Here is a 24,725-nt window from a genome sequence, read left to right as displayed (position 1 = left end):
GGCTGGGTGAATTCTCTTCATTCCTTCCGCAAATACGTTCGTTATTATTTCCGACATGTTCATAAAAACACGAGTAAAATTTAAAAATTCAAATTAAGATCTAAACTATGAGTATTGTGCGTGGACAATTCACAACGATCATTCTCGCCTGCTATTCAGGAGGATGTCTACCGGGTCGGCTAATATTTCATATGCATCCCAAGAAACATCCTGGCAACAGTGTACCGTGCAACGGAAGTGAACGAAAGAAATCCAGCATCTGAACAGTGCCAACAAGCTGGCCGTCAGTACCGGAATACATCGCGTCGCATGAGGATGCTCGTCCTTGTCGTGCTCCCCGATATGTTGTCGTGGTTCGTCAATCTGTCGTTTGTTCTCAGGTGTTCGAGCGTGTGAAACGTTTGCTCGTTAACTTGTTTTACCCAGACGACGACGACGACGACGAGTTATCGTGAGGATACAAATTCACCCGCAAGTGGGTGGCAAACGGTGGCTGGGTGATACGGATGGGTGGTTACCGACGTACCATCGCTGTCGATCAAAATACATTGCACGGTGGAGCATTTCATTCAGTTTTCCTTCAGATTGTGTCGAGAGCAGTCGGTCGGTCGTTTGCGTGGAAGTGTGGACTAACTCTTCGATTTCGAATCAATCTCGTGTTCGTGCGGTGCTTCGTAAGTGTTTATAAATGCTGGAGATGGCTTTAAGATTTTATGTACCTAAAGGAGATATAACTTACATGAGATTTATCGTGACGGCGGGAAAATATTTAAAGTATTGATTGTCGTGTTGTCTCTAATGAAGACGATTTGAAGAGAATAAAGTGAATGGTTTAAAGCCCGACTTCAGAGTATTGGAATGACAGAGAAGAGGCCGGCTGAATTTGTGAATGATTTCGATTAAAATGATTGGTGGCTGCCAGATGGAATCCGTTCAATTACAGTGTCTATAAATTTTACAATGGATGGTTTGGGCGTTCGATTTAAGTGCTTATCATCTCGGTCGTAAAGTGAAAGTGAAATTTCTTCGGTCCTGGTTTTTATGGTGGATACAGCCATCAAGGTGCTTCTAATGATCTATCCTTGTGCAGTGCAGTTAGTGTTAATGGATGTGTACGATTCAATTAACTTTTAGGCTCGGCACAAGATAAATAGAGTGCGTGTCTTTCAGTGAACCGATAATAAAATAAACCTTTCTTCGGACTCACTTCAAGTTGGTAAGTGCGCTTATTAGCAGTTATTGAGTGTTCCCATCTTTGTTTGGTTGGACTATAGTAGAACCAAAGTTGTTTAGTCACGCCATGGCACATCGTCTGAAAACACTTCAGACATTCCCGTTTTGAAGTTAAAGTTTCGCCAGCACTTCTTTCTTCGTTGTGTATTTTTCATTAGTGTTCTGTATTTTAATAAACTTTTGACGTAAAACATTCGCTTTATTTCGCGACCAGCGTATAACATCAAACGAAGAGCGTTAATATTATTTGATTGCAAGTTGCAAGCTCAGCAATGTAAGAGGAGAGTAAATATAAATTACGAAAGTTACAATGTTCTCATTTGTATTCGCTAAAATTGCAGTGCAGGTTTTCCTAGAATAAAAACGACTGACATGTTCATACTGGATAAAACGGATGGTTAACAACGAATTTTATGTTCATTAGAAATAAAAAGATATCATGTTCACTATGCCCTAATTGCGATTATTGTAGCTTTCTATTATCATCATATGATCCAGCAATCTGGAATAGAATATTTCTCGTGAAACGCAATATTATCCTGCCGAACTCTTTTTCATGCATGATTTTAATCTATGTTCGAAAAGGTTCTAGGAATATGTTTTGCTTGTTTTTTAGAAGAGCTGGGATAATTTCGTTGGTCTATCTGTTTCGTTAATCACAGTGCAACTTACAACATGGATGAGAAAAACGGATGGTTTGGTTTGAACAACATATATGAGAACAGCGTTCTATTAAATACCAAAGGAGGTTTGTGATTAACGAAAGAATAACAATTGTAGACAATCATGTTAAAACTCTGATACTCATACCCACCTATAGACGGGGTTCTTCTACTTCTGGTTCGTAAAATTTGATTGTACAGAAACCGAAATTTTTTTTTATTATGGGTAGGTAATCATTTTAATTCATAATTCATGTTTAAGAGTTGTTCAAAATTATATTTCAAAATTCTAATTCTTGTTCTGAAAAATTGGTATTTCTCGAAACTTTGCAATTTAATTACACAAAAATTTAAAAAATAAGAGGAAAAGCTATGGAAATTTTTATTCAACCTTGAGAAATCTTGGAAACCACGTGCTTTTTTGCCGAATTCTACTAATAGCACGTGTTCAGAGAACCATAACCTGCAGTTGGGATGAATCAATGGCAGATCGTTTAATCACTTTTGCTGAGTAATCGACTTAATTTTCAGAACTGCGCAAACATTATTACGCTAGATTCGGGCTTTTGTAAATGGGAATAAAAAACATGTGATAATTTTGAAATACACCACGGGATATATTGCCCTTTTCCGTCAAAAATTCAAGAGCACGAGATGAAAGAACCATAATGCGTATGGGGCTGAAATAATGGTAGATCGTTTGCTTAGTAATGCTGAACAATCATAATTTAATATGGGGTTGATTTATTGATATTTTTCGGTGAACAATAACTATACGCTATTTGTTTTCCTGCGTGACGTTTCGGTCTACTACTTTGTCTCGACCATCTTCAGACGCATTTCGATCACCGCAGCAATTTCCACCTCGTTGTACGTGGTACGTGATCGCCCAGCAGACAACGAGGTGGAAATTGCTGCGGTGATCGAAATGCGTCTGAAGATGGTCGAGACAAAGTAGTAGACCGAAACGTCACGCAGGAAAACAAATGGCGTATAGTTATTGTTCACCGAAAAATATAAATACAGGCCGGACTCGATTATCCGGAGTGTTGAAAAAAATTTCACTCCGGATAATAGAGCCATTTTTTGTTGTTGATGAAAATTTGACTTTTGCTCAAATAATCCTTATTTTGGTTATAGGGTAACCGTACCCTTAGTGGAGGTAGCACCAATAGTGGAAGTAGTGGGGTTTTAATGAGATTTATCATATTTATACAGTTTACGATGGTTTCAGTTGATGCGTCGTGCTTTAAACATCCTGTTGAATGCAACTTATCTTGAGATTTCGCTTGAAAAACTATCGAAAACAATAATTTTCCTTAACAAAATTTACTCCCTTGCACCTATAGTGGTACAACTGTACCAATAGTGGCGAGTCTCATAAGAAACCAATGGATAGCACCACTAAAGGAACCAAAATTAATTTTTATTGCCACTAAAGGAACAGTGCACCCATAGTGGTGCAAGCAATATTCGGTAATTGTTGATGTTAAATGACATCTATGTCATTGTTGTTAGAAAATTTATTAGTTTATCTATTGACTAAGATATTAAAGCAGTAAATTTCCCATAATTATCAATTTTTAAAAAATATTTTCTTTTTCGGATCAACTAATACCTCCACTATTGGTACCGTTACCCTATAACATCTAATAAAATATCCCGTTGGTCCGTTAATGGATTCTGAGTACCGTTAGAGGTCAGCACCAATCCGATAATCGTCGGCGATGGCTTGGCGATTTTTTATTACGTTCGTAACGTGAAGTTTTCTTGCAGGATATTTTAAGACATTAACGGGAGAACCCTTTTATTTTCCCCGGAAAAATCTAATGAGCTGTCCCAGGAGATTCTTCCAAGTTTTTCGAACTTTCAACAGGAATTGCTCTAAAGTTTTCACGGGAATTTCCTTTAAAATTTTCACGGGAAATTGCTTAGGAGTGTGCCTTTGCCATGCATGCTTCGAATTTAACAGAATTTCCTTGTGTTTTTTTTTAAGTTTCACAAAAACTGTTTCCAACGGAATTTCAACTGGATTTTTTACGGAATTTCTTTGGATTTCTACGTGAAATTCCTTATGTTGTCTATTAGTAAACCTTCGGAAATTCTACTAGAAAATTTTCAAAAGACGAAGGGTCGTTTGGTTGAAAGTCATTTGATCGAATACCACATGACCGAATAATACGTTAAGACGAAAGCTATCTAGCCGAATTTCATTTGTCCGATACGATTATTATGTGGAAAATGGTTTGGCGGTATGACCAAACTAGTAATTTGGCCGAAAAGCCGTATGCCATAACAGGTCGTTTGGTCGAATAGGCCTTGTCATCGAAAATTTCATTTGACCGAAACGGTAGCTTAGCAGGGAGGGAGTATTATTCGGCTGATCGGATTATACGGCGAAAAACGTCGACCTGTTCCGTCAAACGTCATTTTCGAACAAATGAGCTGTCGGAGCAAACATCTTTTTCGGCCAAATTATCAGTTCGGCCGTATGATCTTCACCCGTACGCCGCAAACCATTTTCGACCTTATGTCTTTTCGGCACCTCGGGCAAACAACACTATATGTTCGTTTCGGCCAAATGGCCCTTTTCTACCAAACGACCATCCAGGCCTTTTTGGCTAAGACCTATTCGATTAGACGACTTTTCAGTCAAATGACCTGTTCGGCCGAACGACATTATCGGCGATATGTCTATTTCGGCCAAATGATTTTATGCCAGTCGAGTTTCGTATTAATGACATATTCGGCCAAACAACAAACGGTCCTGCCCCGTTAAATCATTTGATTTCAACGTGAAATTCTGTGGATTTCAACAGGAAATCCTTGGAAATTTACGCAGGTAGTTCTTCGAGATTCCCGAAGGAAATTCTTTATAATTTACCCGGGAAATTTCTGGAATTTGCAATGTTAGTGGCGTCAGTCGCTTTAGCGTATTTGCAAGCCATGGAGTGTGAGTTTGATTCCCGCCCTAATAAGGAGAAAACATTTCGTGAAGCGGAAAACCCTCCACTTGTTCACCTGTCTTCCGGGAAATCTAGAGGATCCTTTAAAATGAAAACTTCTAAATTTTATCGTAAAGCACCAAGATTTTTCTGATGCATTTGTTTTTGTATTATGAGTACCTATGCACTTAATTTTGTGGCTTTCCGAAAATTCCGGAACATCAGTGAAATAAAACAAAAAATAATGAATTTCATTGCATAGCACCATTTGACATACTAACAAAGAAATTTATTTCATTGGATTTATTCGCACTAAGGGCTTTGCAGTACATAAAATTCGTCTACATTCAGCTCGGTTAGTATTAGCACGTCGCCAACTTTGTAGTCCACGGAGGGACCTCAAATCGAACCACCATGCTCTCTGCGCGTCTCGCCTTCTTGTCACCTGCGGATCCCTATCAGAAACAATTTTCACCGGGTTATTAACCGACATTCTGAGCATGACATTGTGTATGGATCACCTTGGCCACCGAGTGGTTTTTTAGAATATGAAAATATTCATTTCATAATTAAGGGAAGATCCATTAATTACGTAACGCAAAAAATAACCATCTAAAAAATTTGTATAGATTGTCACACTTCAAGGAATTAAACCTTCCATACAAAAAACGTTACGAGGGGGAGGATGGAGGTTAAAATCGTCAAATTTAGCGTTACGAAATTTGTGAACGAACCCATTCCGGATATTCCGGAGGACCATTTGGTAGCATGAGTCACAATGTCAATGCTGTACTCAAAATGTACATACGAATGCTTAAAAAATATCGGTGCATTGAATTGAAATTCATAAATTGGCCATTTTTATGTATGTTCTTGATTTCCGTTCCCTTAGGGATCTTTCACAAAATTCGTAACGCTGAATTTGATAATTTTGATTCTCCACTCTCCCTCTCCCTTTTTAATGGAAGGTTTATTTTTTTTTGTACGGATGGTAACGCTTGGTCTGACTTCCTCCCTCCCCCTAAATCGTTAAGTAATTTGTGAACAGTCCCTTAGGAACGCGAGAAAGGAACTATCATTACTGGTTGTCTTGCACATATTGGTTACGTTACGTATACAGACTGATAATACATATTTTTATTTTTGTAAGATGGGTAAAATATTACTCCGGATATTCGAGCTATTTTCTCCGGTTAATCGAGCCTCCGGTTAATCGAGCCTCCGGATAATCGAGTCCGGCCTGTATATCAACCCCATATTGAGTAACGGTGATTCACCACGGGGTTCATTCTATAATCACCTTAACATGTATAAGGACAAGTATAGTACGGCCATCTAGGTATATACTTGTCCTTATACATGTTAATATACAGCTTGTCCTTATACATGTTAATATACGGCCATCTAGGTATATACTTGTCCTTATACATGTCAATATACATTACTTTTGCACAAGCGCCCATATTTTTGAAGCTTCTAACTATTTGAAAAATCAAAAACAAAACCGGAAAAAAGTGCTTCACATGTGAACCGGCCTGAAAAATTCACCCAATGTTCGTTCAAAGTCGGGCAAAATTTAAAAAATATGTAAAGGGGTCAAAAAATATGAGTTCTTTGGGGAAGGTAACCTTAAATAAAATAAAAAATCGATAACGGGAGAGGTCAAGATTCTTATTAATGCAGGGGCATTCATATTCATGCAATGGCAGGCATAATTACGGTGGAAATAATAATAGAACATTTAATTTTGATTGCAAAAGGTATTTCCTACATTTGTTTCTTATAAAATATTGCAATTATTAAGAATATTTGCACGCATTTACCCATTCTGGCTGGATTTGACCAAAACTAAGACGACATTGTAAAATTGAAGTTAACTTTCAAAAGTTGTAAGTTCATTTGTACATAGATTTAAAACATGTGAATGATGTTGTTGACTTATTACAACCTAATAGAAGCAGATTCCTATCTCGAGCAAAGCAATGTATGTTTAAAAACAGTATTCTGAGGCGTGTCCAAAATAGGTTCATTTTTCATTGAGCCGAACATATTTTCGACACATCTTCTTTTTAAGTTTTAGATCTCTTAAACTTTTGTTTTTACCAACCATTTGTTTCTCTAGTATCAAACCATTCATAAATTACTGTTCATACCGCAATTATAAATTACCGTTCATTGATGTAGAAAAATGAAAGACTTTAAAAAATGTCTTATTATTTCCATATGAAAATACTGCCTATGATCGCATATCAGTCCCATCTTTGCTGGAATTCTTATCCATATGGGACAAATATGCTATTGTGGGCATAATAGTTAAAAAAGCTCCATGACAAGAACTCCATGACAGATCTGGTAAATTACATAAAAATGTGGCATGGTAGGAGTGACCAGATGCATACATCACGGCCATGGGCCGCACGTTTGTTTTGCTTTCATGATGCTGTACCGAGTGGTACTGAAATTGATATTAGTTTCAATACCCTTACTTACTTACTAATGGATCCTGTACACCTCCGGTGGTGCAAAGGGCCGACTTGAAAGATCTCCATCCTGAGCGTTGCCCGGCTATCGCTTTAACCTGTTGCCAGGTTACATTTCGGTCGACTTCTTTTATTTCTTTATTGAGGCTTCGCCGCCATGAGCCTCTGGGTCTGCCTCTGCTGCGATGTCCCGCTGGGTTCAAGTCTAATGCTTGTTTACAGATTTCGTTTCCGCCCCTACGTAGAGTGTGGCCGACCCAGCCCCACTTCCGATCCCGAACTTCTGTTGCTATCGGCCTCTGGTAACAACGACGATGGAGCTCGTTGTTTGAGATCCAGTTGTGAGGCCACCAGGCCCGAATTATATACCGCAGGTATCTGTTAATGAACACCTGCAGCCGTTGAGTGTTCTCCATTGATACACACCATGTTTCGCTAGCGTATAACAGCACAGATTTCACGTTAGAGTTGAAAATTCGTATTTTGGTGCGCTCACTTATCTGCTTGTTTTTCCAGATATTTCTTAAACCTGCAAAGGCAGCCCTTGCTTTCTTGATCCGAGCGCCTATGTCGATCTTGGTACCGCCGTCTGACGCCATTTGGCTACCAAGATATTGGAAGCTTTCAACATTCTCCACTGGTTGCCCGGATACTGTGAAACTGGAAAGAGTCACCGTGTTTACATCCAACGATTTGGTTTTGTTGACGTTGATGACTAAACCTGCCGAAGAGGAGCGCTCGGCAAGGTCGTTGAGCTTACTCTGCATATCAGAGCGCCGTTGCGCGAGGAGTGCAACATCATCCGCCAATTCGAAGTCATTTAGGTGCTCCATGGTTATAGACTGCCATAACAGCCCGCGGTTTGGTTCACGGTTAATCGCATCTACCAGAATCTCGTCGATTACGATGAGGAACAGTTTTCATTATTGGATTCTCGAACAAATGGATGTTTCGGGAACAGTAGGTTGTTGGCCCAAGGTTCCCTATCCACCGGGATAGGCTGCCATCTTAGGTATAGCTTCCGGGGAATAGCATTTCATACTCAGCTGCTGGATGCCAGAACAGACGCTGTTGGAGCCGCACCTCCTTGGTGGACAGACGCTCGATCAGTCGGGTCAAATTTGTTTAAAGTCCCACCCAACACCAGGACTAGGCTAGTGCGCTTTGAGCGGCACACGGTCGCTTTGATAGGGCCTGCTTGGGGACACATGCAGCTTTTTATAGAAGTTGAACAGAGCCCACTGTCGAACCCCACCACATCCTAGGCAGACCCCACAGGACGCACCCTCTCACTCTAGCTGATGTCAGAAGGACAACAGTGCCCAGGCTGCACTACCAGCTAAGTACGCAACCCTTAGCTGGCGGTCAATTGTCATCGGAAGACCCGTGGAAGCGTGAGTATTGGAGCTTGTGAGAACCAGAGCTATGTTAGGCGCCCCTTCCCGGATGTCAACTCACCATTTCGCAGCCCTTCAATACCCTTAGCTGGTAGATATTATTCTAAGCTTTTGAGTGCTTATAAAAATGTATTGCTTAACAAGGACTTTGGACTTTGGACTGGAGATCACTAATTTAATCTAAAAGTAACACAACTTTGCAAGCAATACCAGTTCGCAGGTTTCATATAGGGTAAATCCAGGTGAGATGCCGCGTCGGTATAGATGCCGCACTTCAGAGATCTAGTAGAACAGACTTGATTTATTGGTGCAAATGTATGTGAAACTGGGTCATTACCAAGATTTGGGAGGAGGAAGTTTTGCTGCAGGAGTGGATGAAAGGTATCGTGCGTCCCATCTTCAAAAAGAGCGCTAAGCTGGATTGTAGCAACTACCGCGCAATCACATTACTGAACGCCGCCTACAAGGTACTCTCCCAAATTTTATGCCGTCGACTAGCACCAATAGCAAGGGAGTTCGTGGGGCAGTACCAGGCGGGTTTTATGGGTGAATGCTCCACCACAGACCAGGTGTTCGCCATTCGCCAGGTACTGCAGAAATTCCGCGAATACAACGTGCCCACTAGAGTGATTCAAATTTTGACTTTTTTGCTCCCCTATGCTTGAACGATGGCATTTGCCGTTTTAATAATCGTCCTAAATTTTTAGCTAATTTGGATGTAATTTGACTGAGCACAAGCAGTTTGAAGCTTGTACGAAAATTACTATGAAAACAGTAACTTTTGTGAAAAACCGTTCCCCATCAATGCCCATTAAGCTCTAAAAACGTATGAATACATTAGCATTATAGGAAATTTAACAAGGGAAAATATCCTCGTTGTTGCTAAACGATTTGATGCAGGCAATAAAATTTATTATGGAAATACTGAATTGTGGAAAATTCAATTTAACACGTAAAAGAATAACATCAATATCAATAATGAGCATTTCTGTTTTCTTCATAATTTTGCTTACAAAAGTCAGATTGCTTCGCAAAACAACTGACTTTCAGCTTAGGATCTGTGATGACGATGCGTTAAACATATTCAAATATATTCTGGTCTGCTTCACGAAACGATCCTTTACATAAGTGGCAATTCTCATAGTAATTTTCATACAACCTTCAAACGGCACGTGCACAACCAAATTACATCCAAATCAGCTAAAAATTTGGGAGGACTATTAAAATAGCAAAAACAATCGTTTAAGCACAGGGGACCGAAAAAGTCTAAATTTGAATCACTCCCCGAGCACAAATAAATAACTAATTGATAACAAATTCTGTTATCCGGTTATCGGACATATTGATAACTGAACTTGTTATCATTTTGGCTGACTTAACAGCCAACATAACAAAAATGATACCAGAATTTTATTCGTGAAATAACTACATGATAACAAATTATGTTATCACTGATACCAAATTGATAACACATTTTGTTATACATGTTATTTACTCAAATAACTAATTTAGTTATTATTTAGTTATCAGCCATCACTGTTTTATCGACGAAAATAGTTGAATCTTCTTTGCCGACTTCGTTACGCATTGAAAAAAAATGCTGCCATTCATTGGGATTCGAACTCGAATCGAGTGATTGCACGGCGTCATCTCTAGGCACTCACCCAATTACGCTTTCTTGAGGAGCAGAAGAGAAGAGCAATACGCTTTCTACAATCTTGCATTTACTGAAAACTATTTATAATCAAATCATGATGCCATATGACCATTTTATATAAATAACAGTCAGCTGTACAGAGTTGAGAGCAGAATAACTTATTAATAACAAACTTTATTATCCAGTTATATTGATAACTAGAATTGTTATCATTTTGGTTGAATTACCAGTCAACATAACAAAAATGATAACCGAATTTAATTCAAAATAGCGAACCAGCAATCAATTAGAATAAATACGGTTTATCGTACTTTTATTGATTTTTTCCAGTATAATAGGTTTATAAATAATAGGCCAAATAATAGGCTTAGGTTAGTTTCTCTCTCTAATTGTCAATCATTAGGTTACTAGCAGCGCCATGCTGTAGATCGATTTCGGTTCTAGTTTTATTCTAACTAAACCACAACCTTGTAATTCGCAGTGAAACGTTTCATGTTTTCATATGCATATATAAACAGCAACACTGCTGATCCCAGCAAAAATTAATCCATGAAAAATTTTGCCATTTGGCGAATCCAGGGTCGGATTCGACTGTTTTCGGGAGCTCCTAAATGTACGAAAAAGGTTGATTCTGGTACATACGGTTATGTGAGGGCCCGGGGTCATGACTCAAAGCCCCCCCCCCCTCTTCCTCAATCCGGCCATGAGTGAATCCTCTCGCTAGTCAAATCAACCTCAAGTAGTTTTTATTTATATAAAGTCAAATCTATCAGTTCAGTCAATGTTCTATGACTTAATTCCTTCTGCAGATATGTTTTTATCGTTTCCGGCGGGTTTATATGATATTTGCTCATGCGAAAATCACGAGTAAGGTTGTGTAAATTCTGGAAAACTAAAATTAGGATTCGTATGAGTACCGAGTCCACAACATGCATTTTAACGAAGACCACATTATCAAGAAGACTGGCAACACAGCCTGAAATCGGGCGACACTGTTAGCAGCGCTGTCGGTGAGCCGAGGTGGTACTATGTATGTTTGTGTGAGTGAATTGACACTGTAACCTCAGTTACACGATCAATCAAAAACATTAAAACAACATTTAAATTATGCTAAAAAAAACTCTCGAGAAGTACACTGAGATTAAACGTATTTCAATTTTATGAGATCAGCATAACTTTAAGCCGAATAATATTCGGAATTTTGCCTTGAGCTGACGATTAAAGTGCCGCACTCTATATCAATTTCCGTACGGACCTGTTAATTTCCTTCACATTTCGACTGAAGACTGTTTTCATGATTTGATTTCAAGACAAAATTTTCAAAACGACTTATCTGCTTTGGTAAACAAAGATTCATACGGAAACCTTCATCTACCTATTGGTGGTGATAATTTGCGTGGGAGAGCAATCAGATTCGTCAAATCGTCGTTTGAATCTTGTCGTTTTGAAAATTTTGTCTTGATTTGAAACAATTCACTCTCTAGATTTTTCTTAATTTTTAACATTACCTTGCCTAAAAACCCAAAAGATCGAAAAGGTTCTGCTATCCTAGATATAGTAGAAAATGAACTCTTCACTCAGAGACTGAGTGAAATTTTATTGCCGTATCTTTTTATCTCACGAAAATCTTACTAATTTTTCGTAAAAAGTGGAACTACTCAAATTTTGATTAGTTCCACTTTTTACGAAAAAATGATAAAGATTTCCGTCACTTAGTCTTTGAGTAATTTGAAATGGACGTGTACAGAAATAGTACCAAATAGTTTTTCTTGAAAATTCCTAACTTTGAGAAAACCCGCGTTAGATGTTCTCCGCCATACAAATTTCCGGCGGTTAACTCATGCTAGCTGTTTGCACATATACATTAGCGCCTGGCAACTGCGAGTAGGAAACCAGTCATTGCTAATAATTCATTGAGAAAATTCAGATGATAGATAACAAAAATAGATGTTAATATATAGAAAAAAAAACGGCAAATATTGAGAATGTTAATTCACTAGCCGTGATTATGCTACCTTGGAGCAAGCCAGAATTTTGACAGATTAATAATTTTCCGATGCAAATAAAACTCATTTTTATCGCTTTTCAGTTTTTGATGTTTCACCGTTCCAATACACGGTTAGATGGCTTTACCCATTAATGGGTACTATGTTATTGTTGATATTATTCCCACCGTGAAAAATTCACCCATTTTCTTGAAAAAGTGCCACTACCCATTTTAATGAGTTTCAGACATAGTAACCCATTAATGGGTAAAGTCATCTAACAGTGTAGGTTCAAATTCGTTTTTAAATTACAACACTATTTTGTAGACAAACGGATAAGAACACAAAAATGACCCCAAAGAAATAAGTTTAAAGCATGTAAAACTAAGTAAACAGCCTCAACTCTTTTTGTTTTTCCACGAGGAATTTTGCTGCCTGTACAAAACTGAGCTGATTTGTGATTCCGTGTGGTTTGTTTTGTGAATTGACAGCTATATTCCATTGCAAATAATAAAGGTGCGGGGTTCATCGACGTTTGCTTGGCTTGGTAGATCTTCAGCAAAATAAACATAAAAGAGAAATTTTGTAACCCGGCGAACCAAGCGGCGAGGGTTCGTGGTGCCGGTTGACTAATAGCCAGAAGCTAGGCAATTAACTGACGGGGCATAATCGTGGATGGCCAATGTAAATTGATCGGTACAGGCGATTTGCGAAAATAGTTAGTATACACGCTTCATGACAAATTTTTGGCACATTGCGATCGCAAGTATTGCATCTGTATTCGTGATGTCGACATAATTTAAGGTAGAATTCTACTTTTCCCTACTGTGGAAAATATTTCTTCTAAAAGTTATTTGTTGACAGTTAACTAACACTAGCAGACATCGACTTCCTCCGCACCTTCATTAGATCCCATTTACTTTTGTCAGCTAAGATCACTACCACACCGATAACAAGCTACCACTTCAACTCAGAAGAGGCTCTGTCGGCAATGAAGTTGACCGTTTGTATGGAAAAATGCCAGAGCTGCCAGTCTTCTTGATAAAGTGGTCTTCGATTTTAACCTACAATGTCTGTCAGGTTTGCCGGGTCGACTAGTTAAAACATATTTTTTGGGTTACTGTGACAAAACACCTTCCAAAGGATTTTCTATTTCACATCTCAATATTCCCCGTCCTTTCAACATCGACTGTTGAAGGTTTGGCTGCAGATGATCTAGCTCTGGTTTGTCTTTTGCGTCCAAACCTAGGTTTAAACTGTCAATAGTTGAACCCATTGCTAGATCGACTAAAGTGCGACCATGATTGTTTTCTCCACAACAGACCAGATCGTTGCAATTTCTTGATTATCCGACATTTCCAGTTAAAATTTCCGCTTCTCCATATATATAAGCACTGTGGATCCCAAGATGAATTATGTTGCGGTTAGCTTGGCGGTTAGTCAAGATTATTCACCGTTCCTGAATGAGCACATGCCCTTGGATCATATGTTCCGGGAGCTGCAAGGCCATTTTAAGTACTTAATAAACTTCAACGCTTAATTGGTTCTCAGATACATATTTCATTATTCAACGACAGCTGAAATGAAAGTAAAGATAATAAGCATAGCATAAAACAAATAAGAAAATTTCAACTCTTGTGTAAATCCCTTTGTTGACAGAGAACGAAGACCACTTTATCAAGAAGACTGGCAGCTCTGGCATTTTTCCATACAAACGGTCAACTTCATTGCCGACAGAGCCTCTTCTGAGTTGAAGTGGTAGCTTGTTATCGGTGTGGTAGTGATCTTAGCTGACAAAAGTAAATGGGATCTAATGAAGGTGCGGAGGAAGTCGATGTCTGCTAGTGTTAGTTAACTGTCAACAAATAACTTTTAGAAGAAATATTTTCCACAGTAGGGAAAAGTAGAATTCTACCTTAAATTATGTCGACATCACGAATACAGATGCAATACTTGCGATCGCAATGTGCCAAAAAATTTGTCATGAAGCGTGTATACTAACTATTTTCGCAAATCGCCTGTACCGATCAATTTACATTGGCCATCCACGATTATGCCCCGTCAGTTAATTGCCTAGCTTCTGGCTATTAGTCAACCGGCACCACGAACCCTCGCCGCTTGGTTCGCCGGGTTACAAAATTTCTCTTTTATGTTTATTTTGCTGAAGATCTACCAAGCCAAGCAAACGTCGATGAACCCCGCACCTTTATTATTTGCAGCGATGCCAGATTGCTTCGACATTAATTCCGTAGATTCACTCAAAATTTTTGCCTTGGGGTCGTACACTAATTACGTAAGCACTTATGGGGGGAGGGGGGGTCGGCCATTTTCTTACGCTCCATATAAATAAAAATTGATTTGTATGGGAAAAATCTTACATGGGGGGAGGGGGGGTTGAAAAACCCAGAAAAATTGCTTACGTAATTAGTGTAGGGCTCCCTTGCCCTATTTCGTCGCTTCTCCACTATCCTAGTATACAGAACATTACACGACTGATCTCTAACTTTTCTCACTGCATAGAAATTAGATAACAACAAGACCACTAATCGTCAAAATTTATAGTTACTGGTCTTGTTATATCCGTACTTTCATGGAAAACCAAGAAGAAATAGATTTAAGGCATAGTGCCCTATACACACACTTCGACACTCACCGTAATGGCAGTTGCTATACATATTTTTGTCAGTACTGTTTCCAATGCTGATACTACCGTTTTCGCATGTTATTTAAAAATGTGAACATAGAATCAGTTCAATATTATGGACTTCTTATTATTATTTTTCAGAACATTTCAAATTATTAAGCTGTAGCGCTGGCAGTGCCATAGTTGTGGTTATGTTGGTTAACCAACAATTTTGACGTAATTATAATTTGGCGTCAGCAGTAAGAACTGTAAGGTCAGAACTAGTCCAGTACAGAAGAACAAGTAAAACAAAACCCTATTTTGACATTGAAATTAGGATAGCAAACCAAGAAAATCCTCAAAATAACGGAATAACAATCCATCCATTACCAAACTTCTATTTATTAAATTTCAAGGAATTTCTGGAGCAACTCCTGGATTAAATAGTATTTCATAAATGTATCCATAATTATATGGAAAGTCTGCTTGACATTTTTTGTAAATACTTTAAACAATTCTATGGGAACAATTATCCATGAATTAATTTGGTAAGTCATCCAAAACATCCTTTTTTTGAAATTCCTTCAAAAATCCTATAGATATTCCATCAAAAACTATTCCAGAAATTCATTTTAAAATTCCAACAGGACTTCCTTTGGAAAATCTTCGCAAATTTTCAGAAACTTCTTCGAAACCTCCTAAAGGAGTTGCTTTCGAATTTCACTAACTTCCCACAAATTCCTTCGGAAATTTATATAGGACAACATTGGTAAGTTCCGTAAAGAATTCTTCCAGAAACTAGTTCAGAATTTTTTATAAATATTATTAAAGGAATTCCTCAAAAAATTTCAACAGGAATTAATTCTGAAATTATTTTATTAACTTTTTGGAAAATCGCTACACTATTCTATTTATTTAGAAATTTATCCAGTAGTTCATTTGGACTTTCCTCTAGAAAATTCTAGAACGAAGCTCTAGGAGTAGCCGAACGAGCTAGAAAAGTAAATTCCAAAGTTTTGTAAAAGAATATTCGACATTCAAAAGTCTTAAGTCTTAATAAATGTTTCAGCTGTGTTATGAATTGTGCAGGCAAGAATCCAGGGTTCGCTTGAGCCTTGAAATTTATTACGTTTATGGCAGCGCACTCTAAACATCTCTCTCTATGTTGAAGAGGTTCCGGTAATTCAATATAATGGTCCTTCGGGCCGGATTATTGGGAAACTATACGTTTCGAAGGACCAAATGTGCCTCTCCTCCGCTTTCAATCAGTGGGACCTTCCTTTACTGACTTCCAACTGGTCGAAGGTGAATCCTAAATTCCACATAGATTACACACACGGCTGTTCAAACTTAGCTTCAGGATTATAACACAGGAGTAAGAATGTTATTCAAGAACCTAAATAGGATGTTTGATTTCACTGAATTAATTAGTTATTTGCATCATACACAAGAATTATTTTCAATGTGATTCTTTACTGGACTTGGTAATCTCGGTCAATGTTCGACTAGAATTTTTTTTTTCAGGGTTGCTTTCATAATGGAGGGACGAGTATCAGCGTGGAAATTGATCTCTCTTCAACGCTGATTTTCTTCAATTTTTCTTCAAATGGAAGCAAGACAGAAGTTCATTCGATTCAAATCGTAACGAAAATTACCCACGGATCGCTTTTTAAAATCCACTACTATGTAAAAAAATTCTGGAAATATTAATTCTAATGTTTTCGCCTCTAATTCTATCATGAAAATGCGGTTAACCTTATACAGAAGTAATCTTCACATCCCATAAATCAAAGAGATATGAATGTTTTTGAATTGTTTGGTTGTATGAATGCACCATCTACGGATAAATCCACTTTAAGATTTTTATGCGCATAGCTTATTTTTTCGTCTATGAGTTATATATTCATATTTAAAATTGAATAAAGTCGATACAATTATTAAAAAAAACATGTCCCCCTCTGATTATTTTTTTCTGAAATTAATAAATTGAGGAAGCAACAATAAAATTTCCATTTTTCTTTTAGAATTTTCGAAACATTCTTTAATGAATCCAATGAGTTTATGTTTTTAATTCATTTCAAAAATAAAAATTATTCTCTCTCCTTGACCTTTCAGAGACCAATATGACATAACTTTCAATAAATATTTGTAACGGTCTTTCCCTCTAAATAGAAACCCATATATTAGGAACTTATATATATTGTTTACTCAACTTGAACTAAATTTGAAACCAGATAAATTGAAACCAAAAGTGTGGTAGTAAAAAATCCGTAGATTTCCGCAGAAATTTTCAAATTTCCGTAGTTTTTATCTACGGATCCGTAGATCCGTAGAAAGCACTCAATTCCGTAGATCTACGGAAATTTCCGTAGATCTGGCATCGCTGATTATTTGCAATGGAATATAGCTGTCAATTCACAAAACAAACCACACGGAATCACAAATCAGCTCAGTTTTGTACAGGCAGCAAAATTCCTCGTGGAAAAACAAAAAGAGTTGAGGCTGTTTACTTAGTTTTACATGCTTTAAACTTATTTCTTTGGGGTCATTTTTGTGTTCTTATCCGTTTGTCTACAAAATAGTGTTGTAATTTAAAAACGAATTTGAACCTACACTGTTAGATGACTTTACCCATTAATGGGTTACTATGTCTGAAACTCATTAAAATGGGTAGTGGCACTTTTTCAAGAAAATGGGTGAATTTTTCACGGTGGGAATAATATCAACAATAACATAGTACCCATTAATGGGTAAAGCCATCTAACCGTGTATTGGAACGGTGAAACATCAAAAACTGAAAAGCGATAAAAATGAGTTTTATTTGCATCGGAAAATTATTAATCTGTCAAAATTCTGGCTTGCTCCAAGGTAGCATAATCACGGCTAGTGAATTAACATTCTCAATATTTGCCGTTTTTTTTTCTATATATTAACATCTATTTTTGTTATCTATCATCTGAATTTTCTCAATGAATTATTAGCAATGACTGGTTTCCTACTCGCAGTTGCCAGGCGCTAATGTATATGTGCAAACAGCTAGCATGAGTTAACCGCCGGAAATTTGTATGGCGGAGAACATCTAACGCGGGTTTTCTCAAAGTTAGGAATTTTCAAGAAAAACTATTTGGTACTATTTCTGTACACGTCCATTTCAAATTACTCAAAGACTAAGTGACGGAAATCTTTATCATTTTTTCGTAAAAAGTGGAACTAATCAAAATTTGAGTAGTTCCACTTTTTACGAAAAATTAGTAAGATTTTCGTGAGATAAAAAGATACGGCAATAAAATTTCACTCAGTCTCTGAGTGAAGAGTTCATTTTCTACTATATCTAGGATAGCAGAACCTTTTCGATCTTTTGGGTTTTTAGGCAAGGTAATGTTAAAAATTAAGAAAAATCTAGAGAGTGAATTGTTTCAAATCAAGACAAAATTTTCAAAACGACAAGATTCAAACGACGATTTGACGAATCTGATTGCTCTCCCACGCAAATTATCACCACCAATAGGTAGATGAAGGTTTCCGTATGAATCTTTGTTTACCAAAGCAGATAAGTCGTTTTGAAAATTTTGTCTTGAAATCAAATCATGAAAACAGTCTTCAGTCGAAATGTGAAGGAAATTAACAGGTCCGTACGGAAATTGATATAGAGTGCGGCACTTTAATCGTCAGCTCAAGGCAAAATTCCGAATATTATTCGGCTTAAAGTTATGCTGATCTCATAAAATTGAAATACGTTTAATCTCAGTGTACTTCTCGAGAGTTTTTTTTAGCATAATTTAAATGTTGTTTTAATGTTTTTGATTGATCGTGTAACTGAGGTTACAGTGTCAATTCACTCACACAAACATACATAGTACCACCTCGGCTCACCGACAGCGCTGCTAACAGTGTCGCCCGATTTCAGGCTGTGTTGCCAGTCTTCTTGATAATGTGGTCTTCGCAGAGAAATAAACAAATCAATAGATATCGAGGGTAACGGGGAAAATCACTCTCTGCTTAGACGAAAATTTTAGTTCAGTGTTTGGAAACAGTTCTTGTCACAATATTCATAGCATAGACCGGCTACATTTAACAGAAGTAGTATGTTGGCAAGGGTAGAATGCTTAGCCCCATTTCTGAACGACGCGAAATTTAGAAGAAAATTTGTATTGATAATAAAATTTGTTATTATTCAGTTATCAGTTAATCACATGATTGATAACTAAATATCAAAATGATAATAAGGATAACTAATCGTGTTATCAGTTTGATATCATTTCAGTTATCTGCCTTTGCTCGGGTCTAGTGCCCACACATCATCTATTTATCGACTTCAAAGCCGCATATGATACAATTGATCGGGACCAGCTATGACAGCTAATGCACGAACATGGATTTCCGGATAAACTGACACGGTTGATCAAAGCGACGATGGATCGGGTGATGTGCGTAGTTCGAGTTTCAGGGGCATTCTCGAGTCCCTTCGAAACCCGCAGAGGGTTACGGCAAGGTGATGGTCTTTCGTGTCTGCTATTCAACATCGCTTTGGAAGGGGTAATACGAAGAGCAGGGATTAACACGAGTGGTACAATTTTCAATAAGTTCGTCCAGCTATTTGGCTTCGCTGACGACATAGATATCATGGCACGTAACTTTGAGAAGATGGAAGAAGCCTACGTCAGACTGAAGAGGGAATCCAAGCGGATCGGACTAGTCATCAACACGTAGAAGACGAAGTACATGATAGGAAGAGGATCAAGAGAAGACAATGTGAACCACCCACCGCGAGTTTGCATCGGTGGTGACGAAATCGAGGTGGTAGAAGAATTTGTGTACTTGGGCTCACTGGTGACTGCCGAAAATGATACCAGCAGAGAAATTCGGAGACGCATAGTGGCTGGAAATCGTACATACTTTGGACTTCGCAAGACGTTCCGATCGCCGCCGTACCAAACTGACAATCTACAAAACGCTCATTAGACCGGTAGTCCTCTACGGATACGAGACCTGGACGATGTTCGTGGAGGACCAACACGCACTGGGAGTTTTTGAAAGGAAAGTGCTGCGTACCATCTATGGTGGGGTGCAGATGGCGGACGGTACGTGGAGGAGGCGAATGAACCACGAGTTGCATCAGCTGTTGGGAGAACCATCCATCGTTCACACCGCGAAAATCGGACGACTGCGGTGGGCCGGGCACGTAGATTCTGGCTGGACAGTAACCCGATGAAAATGGTTCTCGACAACGATCCGACGGGCACAAGAAGGCGAGGTGCGCAGCGGGCAAGGTGGATCGATTAGGTGGAAGATGACTTGCGGACCCTCCGTAGACTGCGTGGTTGGCGACGTGTAGCCATGGACCGAGCCGAATGGAGAAGACTCTTATATACCGCACAGGCCACTTCGGCCTTAGTCTGAATAAATAATAATAATTCTGTTAACACTTTAAAAACCGATTAGCCTTTTACGTAAACTTGAGCATTCTTCTTCAAATGATCATAGTATGTACATACAAATTTCACAAAACATCAAATTACGAAGGAAATTGCGGTTTTGATTCAAAAGGGTTTTGTCCACGCGGATTTTACCCAGAAATTATTCTGCGCGTTTTTTAAGGAGCAATCAATTACTACGTGGAAAGATAGACTTCCGGTTCTTTACGAACAAGCGTGGATAATAATATACACTTACTCCCCTTTGTCCGCATAGACTTTTTGTTTTTCAGCAGAAACAAATTAGTTTTTGTTCAAAACATTTTTTTTGTCACTATTAAATACATTTACAAAGGGTTATCGGTAAAACGAAACTTCAATAAAAATGAAATCAAAACGTTGCATACCCGACATGAAGAGGATAACAAAAACTGAACACAATTTTAACACATTGTGATACTTATAACTTGTTTTGATAACATTTTGTTCTAAGGAGTAGATACTGACCCCTTCAAATTAATTATCAAGATTTTATCATAATATGATTTAAAAATGCTTAATATCGAATTGCTCAAAAGTAGGCTATAAAAATTAATGTAGGAAAGTCGTCTAGTCATATAGATCACCATACGCTGATATAATTTGAAAAAGTTGCCTAATTTGCAATCTTCTTAGTTTGGGTTCTTTCTAATATACCCTCCCCCTCGTAACACTTTTTGTATGGAAGGCTTAAATTTTTTTGTATGGATCGTAGCGCTCGGCTTGACCCCCTCCCTCCCCTTCAACTTTACGTAATTTGTGAAAGGCCCCTTTTGTGTTCTTGATAAATAATCTCAGACGAAATCCAAAACTTCTGATTGTTGGTCACAATCTGGAGACATATACGATCCGCAAAAAAATACTGTAAAAACTGCACTGTAGCCTTGCGACCAAAGGCGTAGAATTGCCAATCTGGAAATGGCGAGTGTGATTCTAGGTCCTTTCTAGGACGTTTTCGGGCAGGAAACATTCTCGACTCTCGAAAAAGAAGTGTAATTTTTTTTAATATAAATTTAGATATTTCAACAACATCCTGTTCCAACTTTTTGACAAATTTTGTTATAGAAATATGATATAACATGATTATGTTGATATAACTTGAACAAAATAAACTTTGTGTTTATTCTACACCCTGCGTAAAAGTTTTTGGGGGCTAGTTTTGTACTGGTCTACGAGAACATGAGAAACGGATAAAGATAATATAGTCAGCGTAGCACCAAATTAGAGTTCTGAAGTCGGGACTTCCGAACCGAACTTTCTTCCGAAGTATTATCTGTTAAACTAATTGATGCGCTGTTTAGCAAGGTAATGCAAGGTATGGGTAAACCCTTAAATCTCGATAAACTACGATAAATTCCTTAACAATGGAATGATTTAAATCTAAACCCATACTATACTGTAACATTGCCCATTCCTTGTCGGTGAAAAGGTGGGTCATCTAAAAGAAAATTATAGTCGTTCCATACTATTCCAATCATCACTCATAAGTATTAAACAGAATAATAAGAACGAGAGCACAGTGCAGTAGATCTTACTTCGTAACACATCACGAAAAGAGCCGATTTTAAACTCTAACATACGTAGTGCAAAACCAGATGATATCTGGGATTGCATTTTTTTATCTCTCGACAAAAATTATTTAAAAGCTATTCGATATGGCTAAGAATCCGAAGCGAATTGGTCAATCAGTCTAGAAAATTTAATCATAATCATCAAAATTTAATGGCAACAGGTCTCCAGTTAGCCTTGTGAGCAAAGGCGTATGATTGCCAATCCCATATTGTCCATGAGATCACTAGCGACTAGGGATCCTATATTAAGAGATGTGCGAATACTTTTCCAGACGATTTAGCAACGCTGTTACTTTCGTAAACAAACGCTGCCAGCACTTGCGGCAGTGAAAAATGTTTAGGCTTGCACATGACTTTACATTCGAAGACACTTTCTGATTATTTTGTCTATCCTCTAGCAGTGCATTTTCGCCAAAATTAAAGAGCAATACGAATGTACACGATATAAGGCATCAACTAGACTACTTTTACTTACGAATGCAAAACAAATTGTTTATTCGATAAAACTTTTCATAAAATCTATTTCACCAAAATCGCAATACCTTTCGATCTGCAACAATAACGATGTTCATTTGGCTCAGATTTTGACAGTTCTCAATGCTCGATTGGCTCAAGATGGCCGCTTTCGCATATCTCTGAATGTAGGATCCCTACTAGCGACCTACAGTTATAACAGTGGCTTTTGTTCGATTTCATTAAGATCATAACTTCCGAAGATCAAACACCAGGAGATAGCTTTGGAATCATGAATTTTGTGTGCTAGTTCCAGTTTGTGTGCCTATCCAGTTTTATCTTTTGCAGGAACGATGAAATTATTGAACTCATCCCTTTGTAAAAAAATGTCAATGGTGACATGTCGCAATGTGCAGAGTGACAAGCAATTTCGCCTCCAGTGGTGGCTTCGACATCTCGCAGCATAAACATTCTTTTACCAGCAGTAATTTACCTAGTTTTAGGATAAAGTGGAATCTGCTAACTTGGTTTCGCTTAAAAATTGATTGATTGATGGCGGTCATGAGCGATTCCAAGCAACAGCATCAAATCTAAGAAAATTTTTAATTCATGATTTTCTATTGAGTTGAAACTTTGCACAGTTTTTCAATTTCATCTAAATCGTCATTTTTCGATATCAAATCTTCATATTGAGTCACGACTAACTTTTCAAAAGGGTGTATGTGAAAATGGTTCAAAAATATTTAAAAAGCTGCACAGCAAAAACGGAATGTTCGATTGTTATGATTTTTTCAGCAAAGTTAGACAACTAAATGGTGATTCTTAAGAAAATGTGCACAGTAAAAAAAATTTTTTGCCTTTAAAAATATCATTTTTGTCACAAAAACTCAAATATCTCAAAACCCTATCTTTTACCAACGTATTTTTTTCAGGGAAAACGGTCCATTATATTAGCTATTAGCTAAAATTTGGTGATGGTAAACTAATAAACAAAAAAGTTATGACATTTCAAACATTTCACAATTTTCACAAAAAGTAAACAAAAAAAATCCGTGTATTTTTTTTTCAAGAATCGCAGTTTAATGCTGATTTTATTGTTAAGGGCCTTGCATGAGTTAAACAAGTTGTTTTTATGATATTCCATATTTATGTATTCATCGATATTGTGTATATTATATATATAAATATTATATGTATAAATAAATAAAAATGAATTAATATTATCCTAAGTATTAAATTAAATGTAGTTACACAATGTTGTTATAGAAACTCTAAGAGTTTTGGGTTTGAATTTTGGTATGGGTTATGATATCATGAAAACAGTTTATTAATACTTATTTTTTATTTATTTTTATTCAATTTTTTAAAATATCGAACACTTTTGAATTATTATCAGCACAGTTTGAGTATAGTTTTGCTTTTAATTTTTATTTTCCGACAATGGAATGAAACAGTGAAATTTTTGGGTTCCTTGGATCGTTTTCGCGTTATTAAATTGCTGCTGAGCTCTAGCCTTTATTTCGTACTCTTCAGTAGTAGTAGTAAAACAAAATGATAATTTGCTAAATTTTTTTCTTTCTACGATTTGCCCAATCAAAAAGTTCTTCGCAGTTTTAATTGGATGCTCACGTTCTTTGGCTAAACTTGCTCTTGTGGCCATGCGCTTTATTGTTCCTCCAATAGCATCACAAGGACCTTTGCCATGTGATGTAGCAAAATGCCATTCTGCATCAATTCCGTACATTGATTTAAATTGACATAGGCTCGAAAATTCTTACGATTTTTTGTACTGCGACGCTGCTCCATCAGACATGAAATATATCTTTTGACTTCTTTATGCTTATCAACGCGTAAAAGTTAATCATTTTTTCAATGAACAAGTTTACGGATACTGAATCGTGTCTTAAATCTTCGGAAATTATAATAAAACTTAAGGTTCAATTTGCGTACTTCCATTACTAAAATAAATAACGAATGGATGAATTGTAGCTTGTTGTACGTTCCAGTGATGGGACTGCACTTCATCTTGCAATACAAAGCTGTAATTTTCAGAAAAATCACAAATGACTAAAAATTCACCATTTTGTAATGTATTTTTCGTATTTTTTTAAAAAGCTGGATTGTTCTGTTTTAATGAAATCGTGAGGGATTAAACTTTCTAATTTCAAGCAAAAATATGACACAAACTCATCTACAGGTTTTACAATAGTTTCTATGTCACACCTATCCGTGGTCACCCATTGCTCAAATGATAACTGATCAATAT

General features: G+C 37.4%; 1 protein-coding gene across 1 annotated transcript in view; it reads left to right on the top strand.

Moving 5' to 3' along the window:
* Nucleotides 1-333: 333 nt before the first annotated feature.
* Nucleotides 334-24,725, top strand: part of LOC134211050 (G-protein coupled receptor dmsr-1) — a 454,370-nt gene continuing 429,978 nt past the window's right edge. The window contains exon 1 of the mRNA XM_062687612.1: nucleotides 334-1,216. The gene's annotated coding sequence lies outside the window, so the exon portion shown is untranslated. The remainder of the gene's footprint in view (nucleotides 1,217-24,725) is intronic.

Source organism: Armigeres subalbatus, chromosome 2 (assembly GCF_024139115.2).
Source record: "Armigeres subalbatus isolate Guangzhou_Male chromosome 2, GZ_Asu_2, whole genome shotgun sequence".
In the NCBI taxonomy this organism is placed as follows: Eukaryota; Metazoa; Arthropoda; class Insecta; order Diptera; family Culicidae; genus Armigeres; species Armigeres subalbatus.
This window is presented reverse-complemented; position numbering and strand designations above follow the sequence as displayed.